Genomic DNA, 7,965 nt, shown 5'->3' with positions numbered 1-7,965 from the left:
ACTTAAGTTATTACCTATCTCTTATTGGCACAAGTTTTTAGACATGATTTTCTTTTTCAAAGTTGTAATTGGCATAGTTAAAGTTATTCCTTCTGTTCTTCCTCAAGTCTTAGTCACTCACACTACCAGATCTAGCAGCAACGGTAATGTTGCTCACTTTATTTCAAAGAAATGTCATACTGTCACTTTTCAGAGACCTTTACTTAAACCATTAGGATCTGGAATACCTTAGCGAATGACCTCCTACTTTCATGCAACCTTCAGATCAGTCAATTTAAATCCATCTTATACAAGTATTATGTAGACGCTTTAAAACATAACTACGACCCAGAGGACCCACGATCCCGGAAAACTATCTGTCCGTCATGTAACATTTCACATAATGTGTCTGTCCATCTTCATTGTTGTGTTTAGTCGCCATATGTAGCCTCATCTAGGGATATCGAATGGTAGTTGCGAACATTTGCGAGCATGCGAGCAGTGTGTTTTTTGTTTTTGCGAGCACGAGCAGTAGACAAATTTTTCTTGCGAGCAACGAGCACTTTAGAAAATACAGATGGCGAGCGTCTTTAGAAAAATACAGCTGGCGAATAGTATACGTTGTTAATTTTGCGCCAAGTAATAGCTAATAATCAGGCTGACACCTCCAAAACAGAACAATAGTTACAGGCTGAACTCAGTTGAAGAAAGACTGAAGCCAGAGGCAAGGATGTTTCAATCTTTTTGTTTTAACCATATCATAACTGATTTATCGTTTATATATGTATAAAAAATAACTACAAAAGAGGATTAACGAAATTTCAAGCAATCGAGCACATGTTAACGAGTATGCGAGCATGCGAGCACTTGCAAAAACTTTGCGAGCACGAGCAAGCGAGCACCCGTGTAATTTTTGCGAGCAATTCGAGCAGAGGCCATATTTTGCGAGCACTTTTAAATTGAATGAGACCATTCGATACCCCTTCATCTGTTTTCTTTGTTTGTTTGTTTGTTTGTTTGTTTGTTTTTTTAATGTTTTTAAACTCTGGGACCACTGTGATTGGCTTACTGCTGTTGTCGTATCCCTGTCTAATTTAGCATTTATTATACTCATTCCTTTAATTTTCTGTCATGTAATAGGCGAAGCTAATAAAATAAAAATCACAAATTAAAATCTGACTGCCTCACCACGGGCGCGCAGATTATTCTAATTGCATTATCCTTGCGTCATAAAAGAAACTTTACTTCGCAGAACTCATCATCGCAACGTTGGTGCTGTCCGAACGGTGCGCAAGTATTTTCCAAGAAAAAGCAAGACAAAGCGGAAAGAATTGGAAAGAAGCTACACAGAAGGTTGGTTAGTGTATTTTACTTAATGAGTCATATTCATAAGTTCGCGAGATCTATATTTAACGTTAAAATGTATACTGCCAGAATTTTGCAAACTCGAGGATTCGCGCTGAAAAAAATTTCAACTACTGAAAAAGTTCCTCGGAGAAAATTAGAAATTTTTCTCATTACAACTATACTTAAATCACAAAATTTGTAAACCAAGACCAGTCGAGTGGGTGTTTTTCAAACTTAGTGAAAAGTAATGGAAGTAAAAGTGCGAATTAACAAATCGACGGCAGTTTTCTATGGTCTATACTCTTATAGACCATAAAATGACGTCAAAAAATGTTCAAAACTCAAGTGGAACCACGAGCCGCAGGCGAGTGGTTTCATTGCCAAGTTTTGGACATTTTATGGCGTCATTTTATGGTCTATAAGAGTATAGACCATAGAAAACTGCCTTCGATTTGTTTTTTACAATAACATGAAAAATGTACGAGCGGAATTGGCTATTTTTTCCGTTGAGAACGCGCGCGCGGTACATCTGACGTCATTTTTATTGTCTGTACTCTTATAGTCAATAGCTACGAGCCAATCAGCGCGCGGGAATTTGGACAGTTATTGTAAAAAAGAGCTTTTGAAAATGAGTTGCATTTGAAAATTTTTGTTTATTTCGCGGCACGAGCGCGGAACCCTAGCAATGGGAGATGTGACGCGTGACGGCGACAATCACGTCATCTTTTCCCGTTATATTTTGTCTCTTTTCTCTTATTTTATCCCATTCACACTTAAATTCGGCCCAATTAAGAAGTCAGGTGGCCAATCTCAGATGTTCATATCGTGGAGAGAGAAAGACGTTGCACACGAAGAAAAAAAATCTTGCTCGCGTTGCTGCAGGAAAATTCGTTTAGTCGCTCGCGCCATTTTTACTTTACTCCACGCAACTTGAACGTCTGCAATCGACTATCAGTTAGATATAAATTACCATGAGCGCGGAACACAGAAAAACATTCTGCATGAGTCCCCAACGACGGTCAAACAATGCATAATTTTCTTTATCAGCGGCGAAAATTTTGAACTGGATTTTTTTTTTTTTCGCGCCGCGGTACGGTGTAATTGGTGAGCTCGATATTGACATCAGATTATTCGATACCACCAGAAGCTTTCGATACCATGCGTACCTTTTCAGGTGGCGTCCGAACAAGAGATATATACAGCTTATGTCACCGGAACTCGTGTGCCCTGTGCGTTCTTGAATGAAAGCCGCAGCCAGATGCAAGCATTGGGCGGTACGCTTACTCTGATGCTTGCGTATTTTTGACACCATTTCTAGATAGGACCGTGCCGGCGGACGGCAGGTGAACGCGCGAAGCGAAAAAAAGCTTACGGTGAGAAGGAAAGAAAACGACTGCTGCGCAACTCAGTATAGTAGCCGGCAGGGCTCCGGCCCTCAGGAGATTCCTGCCATAAACCTTTGCGCCCACCTCAAAAGAATCTGAATTTAAATTGAAGTCGCTTTCGCCAGATCACTGTCGTAGATCTCAAAGTATGAGCTTGCGCTCTTTGGCCAGGATTAATAAATACCGTGGATTCCTTGTTATCTTGAGCTCACTGGTCGCGTTCCTCAACTTCGTTCTCTCGATCAAAGAATTGGCTAGCCGCTCGCAGTCTATAAAACTCATCCGCGTTGTTGCATACTCAAGACTAGGTTTCAAGGATTGGCGTCGGTGTAGTGCTGTTATATTTCCCCAGATATCTCGACACCGGGAAGTTGAAACTGGCATTGAAGAGGCGAGAGCCGCTTTCCTAAGCAAAGTTTCGAGCTCCGAAGACGTAACGATCAAAATACATTGTCCGATAGGGGTATGAACTTCTAATATTATATTTGAACTTATTTTGTTCTCGAGAAAGGACCACCAGAAAAAAAATTATATTTATATAAGTTGACTTTGTTGTCCTTTTGAGGAATGAACAGTATTGTTTATAAAATAAGTTTGTTATTTTACAGCATCTTCATGCCGAAGTCCGGTTGGATCGAGACTTTTTCGTGGTGCCCGCAAGTTTTGAGAGCAGGACTCCATTTTGTATATTAAAAAGTGAGACTGGATAAAAATACAAACAAACAAAAAACCAAGAGGAACTGAAAAGAAGGTCTCTTATACTCTCAGCTTCGCAAAACAAAAAATGAATTTCTTTCTTTAAGAGAAACTCGTAGCAAATCACAGCGGAGATATTGAAGAATTTTGCAATGAAACAAAACAAAACCCTATCATGGAAAGGAATTAAACTCGGACCTCGGATAGTTTTCGTCCAACGTTAAATAGCGCTTTATGCTTCTGTGATTCAAGTGGTACGAGATATAACATCATTGGTAAGTCAATAGGAGAACATGGCAATTAGACCACGGGACACGCGCAGTTTTTTTCAAAAAAGTGTTTGTCTTTCTATTTCCTTGAATAAGCGCTCGGGGCATCGTATTTGAAATTCCATATTTTTCCCTTTTAACTCCAATAAACCAGCTTGAATTGTGGGCATTTTACTGCAGTTGGCAAAAGGCTTGTGCTAACATTGTCTTCTCTTACTTCTGGCATCCTTTCTGGCTTATAAAAGGCGTCATTCTCCACCTAGCGATAAGAAAGAAAAATGAAAGGGTTTCAAATCTCTTCCCTCTGTAGTCACTTCTCAGTTCAGTATATGCGAAGACACGCTTCTTCGGTAAACAATGTTCAAAGAGAAACAGAACAATTGTGTTAGCCTCGTCCGGTGTTCGTATTCCTAGTGAGAAAATTCTCGCCTCGTCGCTATTTCCACATGTTTGCCGGTTACTTTCTCGCCATTACACGTGTCGTTTCACTGATATCTCTCTTTTCAAAGGATACCCACGCTTATTTTTGGGATACACTCAAGTGCCTCCTTAACGCCATGATCTAAGGCTTCTTCCGCAAAGATATCTTCGCTTTTTGTTTTCAAAGCTCAGTTACCATGTTTTAACCGGTGCGAAAGAAGCTGCCGTTTTGCCATTTTAGTCGAGTAAACATTAAACCACAATGTGAATATGAATAATTTGACGAAGCCCGCTTGAATAAAATATTGAGCTTTGAGCAGATAATTTTATCGTTAGAGTGGGTTAATTTTTGAACATACGGTCGCATTTATTTGGTGCAACTTCTTTCTTTAGGATCAATTCTTTTAAACGGTCAACCGAATCGTCGGGGTTCCAAACGGAGACAACTGCAGTCTCTTTCAAATCGGTATTACCTGGTTTCAGTAGCAAAGCACGACGATAGATTTATTCTTTTATCTTCTATTATAATGTGAATAATGTGAAAATCTTTTGAAGAAACAAAAAAGGGCCTGGCAACGTGTTTGTTTGTTTTTGAAGAGCCGAAAGTACGCTTATGAAATGATGCAAGCAGTACAGTGTATATACCGACATAAAACTGCAAGTGAATCTTAGTTTCCTACTTTTTATTACAAGACTGAAAAAGAAGCGAGCCTTTCCCAAGTGTCGCCGGATTTCTGGGTGTTTCGTTGAGTTTGCTCTACTGTCAGTTTTCCTTAATCTACATTGATCTTTGTTTATTTAGAGGATTGGTTTCTATGGATTATCTAAATGGATTTATATTGCTTTTTATTCGTTGAAATCGGCTTATCTTCCTTAGTAATCTTTCTTCAAACCCAATGCCATTTCGCAGGCAAATAAAAAAATCGCCTCGTTTTTGAATACTTCAGTTTATTAATCCCCTATATTGACCCTGCCGTTTTCAATACCCCCTTTTCATTGTATGTCTCCGTGTAATTATTTTCTGTTTCTTTGCTTATTCTTTATCGAGTTCGTAATTACCTTCCTTACAGTTACTGAAAGCCGCTATTTCATTCTGTCTCCCTGAACCAACAAAGCGATTGTTCAGTTTGCCAAACAGGTTCGCGGCATGAATTGGTTTATCGCTCGCTTGCTTTTGAATGATCAAATAAAGATTTCTTTGTGGACATACAACAAACCGTCTCAATGGAGTCAATGCTTTATTTTCACTGCTTTGAAAGGTGCCATCTTATTCTTGGTCCGCTATAAATTGAAAACAAATTCGAAACACCAAAGAACTTCTCGATTATGTGAGCTTCCACGGATATCCTCATTTCTAATTTTAAATTCAACTTTCTGGCAACATCGTCTTCTTTAAAAATAATACAAATTGTACTATCAAACAAAATGGAAAAAAAGTGAATCGCTGTATGTACACAGATGTCCCTTTTTTTAATGCTCGCAGTGATTCGTGTATAGAGCGTTGTATTATGTTTGTAGAGTGGAAATCTTCGATTAATAAACTTGCACTGTGCAAACTTTAAAACCCATTTCAACGCGATGTCAGTCGAGCATTTCATTGGCTTTGTCATCCAGGGAGCCATTTTTTTTTTTTGTCAAAATGGTTATTAAAATCGTTGTTGTTTGTTCTTTTAAAGTCAGAAATTGTTGTAATTTTTTTTATTTTCACACTTGGCTGCTTAGGATGGACAGGAGAGGAAAAACAATGCACTCGTTTAGCGAAGAATCAAAGAAATGTAATACTCCTGTAGGAAATCATTAAGAAGGGGAAAAACAAATCGGAACCTTATCTTGAGAGTCAAGGCGTTTTATGAAAGGAAAAGGAATTAATCTTTGTTGACATCAGCTGCAAAGTTCCCATTTATGAGTGCTTCGGAGCTGACAGTGACTTTACAAGCAATTCTCTTGAAGCGTACCTTGAAAATCGCCGCGTTTTTTGGTATGGGAAAAGCGAAACCCGCAACAGGAGTCGCTACTGGGGTGAAATTAGCTTACTAATCGAAGCAAAATAACCGGCGTTTTGAAAGTGTAATTTGCCTTTGTGTTCGTTGAATGAGATGTTTGTTCTCGAGAAGACGCGTGCATTTTGTTTTTATAACAAAATTAAAGAGTAATCTAAAACGTGAAAGGGAGCGTGTAGGTACAGTTTGCCGGAGTCCTTTGTGTTTGTGTTCTCGGACAAAAGGAGCTAAACAATGGACCGCGTGGTTCATACACCTTAGCTCTGTTAACTGTATTTACAGTTTTACGAGAATTTCCTGTTCACAGCTTCTGCGGGCAAACTCGAAACAATATTTTCCGCAGACGTGAAAGCAATTCAATACTCTAAAGTCAACGAAATATGTGTCGTAGCAACGAACTCGGCTACTTCTGTCGGTCTAACACTCTTTAATTTTTCTGCCGAGTTTTAGCGATTGCAGCTTTCGCTGGCAGCGCTTCTTGAAATTTCAAGTTGTTCCTTGTTGAAACATAAAAGAAAAACACACAATCCATAAGTTTTAGAGAGAAAGTTGACTCTTGTGTGTGACATGAACTAACCAAATGTGTCTAGTCGTTATTGTTTGGCAAAGCAGTCCATTGTTTCGCTTAAAAGTTTTAATGCTGCCTTGCTTTGTCAGCTGTTAATTTAGCCAGCTATGTTGACATAGTCAGTTTGGGGCCATTTTTAGCCGCATATGGAGAACTGCAAATGAGCTAGGGCAGAACCACGAACATTTTTCCGCTTTTGAATTTCGCGTTGGAAAACTTGGAAACCGTTTCAAAGCGTCAAGACCCAGGAAGAGAAATATACAAAGCGGGTGTCCGTTCGATGAAACCGCTACATAGAGTCTGCTAATTTAAAAGGTTTTCCAACGTAATCCTTTTTAAAATTGCATTTCGTAATGATTATGAATGGCACATGTCATACGTTATATTTAAATCAGATACTTATCTCTCTAGCGTGAGTTATCTTTCTTGCTTTGCAGTTCGGTTCAATACACGGAACTAGTGAAAGTTGGAGTCCGCGTTTTGCCGCAAACTCATTCCGGTTTCATAGCATTGTGGAACTCACATCACCTTTGGAGAAGTAAAAAGGTACGCTAACATTTTTTGAATTATATTTAACATTTTTAACTCTCTCTCCTCTGGCTCTTATCCAAGGCACTTTATACATTTGTTTCAAAGGCTCTTCAATTTTATGAGTGCCTTTGCACGTGGGAAATAGATTGCCCAAACTAAGTTTATTGGTCAAAATTCTAGTGTAATGCTCTTCAGCCAATCAAGATCCCAAACCTTAAGTGCCAACTTTACCTTAAAAACAAAGTTCTTCCGTAGTTTTCAACTTGCAGTGGAAGACTCTTTAAGGTAACTTGAAACCTTGTCGAGAAACGTGCTTTCCTTTATTAACGAATTTGCAGAGGCTTGTAGACGTTTTGCTATAGTAAATTTTATGTTTCGCATTTACCGAAGTTTTGTGGGGCAAAATAAATATGCCTAATTTGAAATCATGTGGAAAGTGAGATCTTTCCATCGCTAAGTTCATGCGCATAATATTTCTGTTCTTTGTAATTTCTCTTGTGTGCTGATAATGTTGTCATAACAGTCGTTGTTCATTTGATTCATTTCAATGCTATCACAAAAAATAAAATACTGTTATTCCTTTTCTTTTAGTTCGCATTTTTCTTACACTTTTTCCCATTTATGGATTGCAATCCAATACTCGTGAAACATGGGAAATTTTCAGGGTTACCTGAAACGGTATTTCACAATTAAATGCGTTGCTGAATCAAAGCAGTAAAGTTATGTACATGTCTGCCTCGATGTAGATTTTATTCCAGGCACGTAGCACT

General features: G+C 38.6%; 1 protein-coding gene across 3 annotated transcripts in view; it reads left to right on the top strand.

Moving 5' to 3' along the window:
• The first annotated feature begins 1,211 nt into the window (after positions 1-1,211).
• LOC146451244 (insulin gene enhancer protein ISL-1-like) overlaps positions 1,212-7,965 on the top strand; it is a 54,748-nt gene continuing 47,994 nt past the window's right edge. Inside the window, exons 1-2 of one of the 3 annotated variants that reach the window (XM_085099316.1) lie at positions 1,212-1,332; positions 7,102-7,210. The gene's annotated coding sequence lies outside the window, so the exon portion shown is untranslated. Of the gene's footprint in view, positions 1,333-7,090; positions 7,211-7,965 lie in introns of those variants that run through there. The other 2 variants (XM_085099311.1, XM_085099312.1) reach the window with 2 other exon arrangements.

This window comes from Pavona decussata, unplaced genomic scaffold (assembly GCF_977016875.1).
Source record: "Pavona decussata unplaced genomic scaffold, jaPavDecu1.1 SCAFFOLD_391, whole genome shotgun sequence".
In the NCBI taxonomy this organism is placed as follows: domain Eukaryota; kingdom Metazoa; phylum Cnidaria; class Anthozoa; order Scleractinia; family Agariciidae; genus Pavona; species Pavona decussata.
This window is presented reverse-complemented; position numbering and strand designations above follow the sequence as displayed.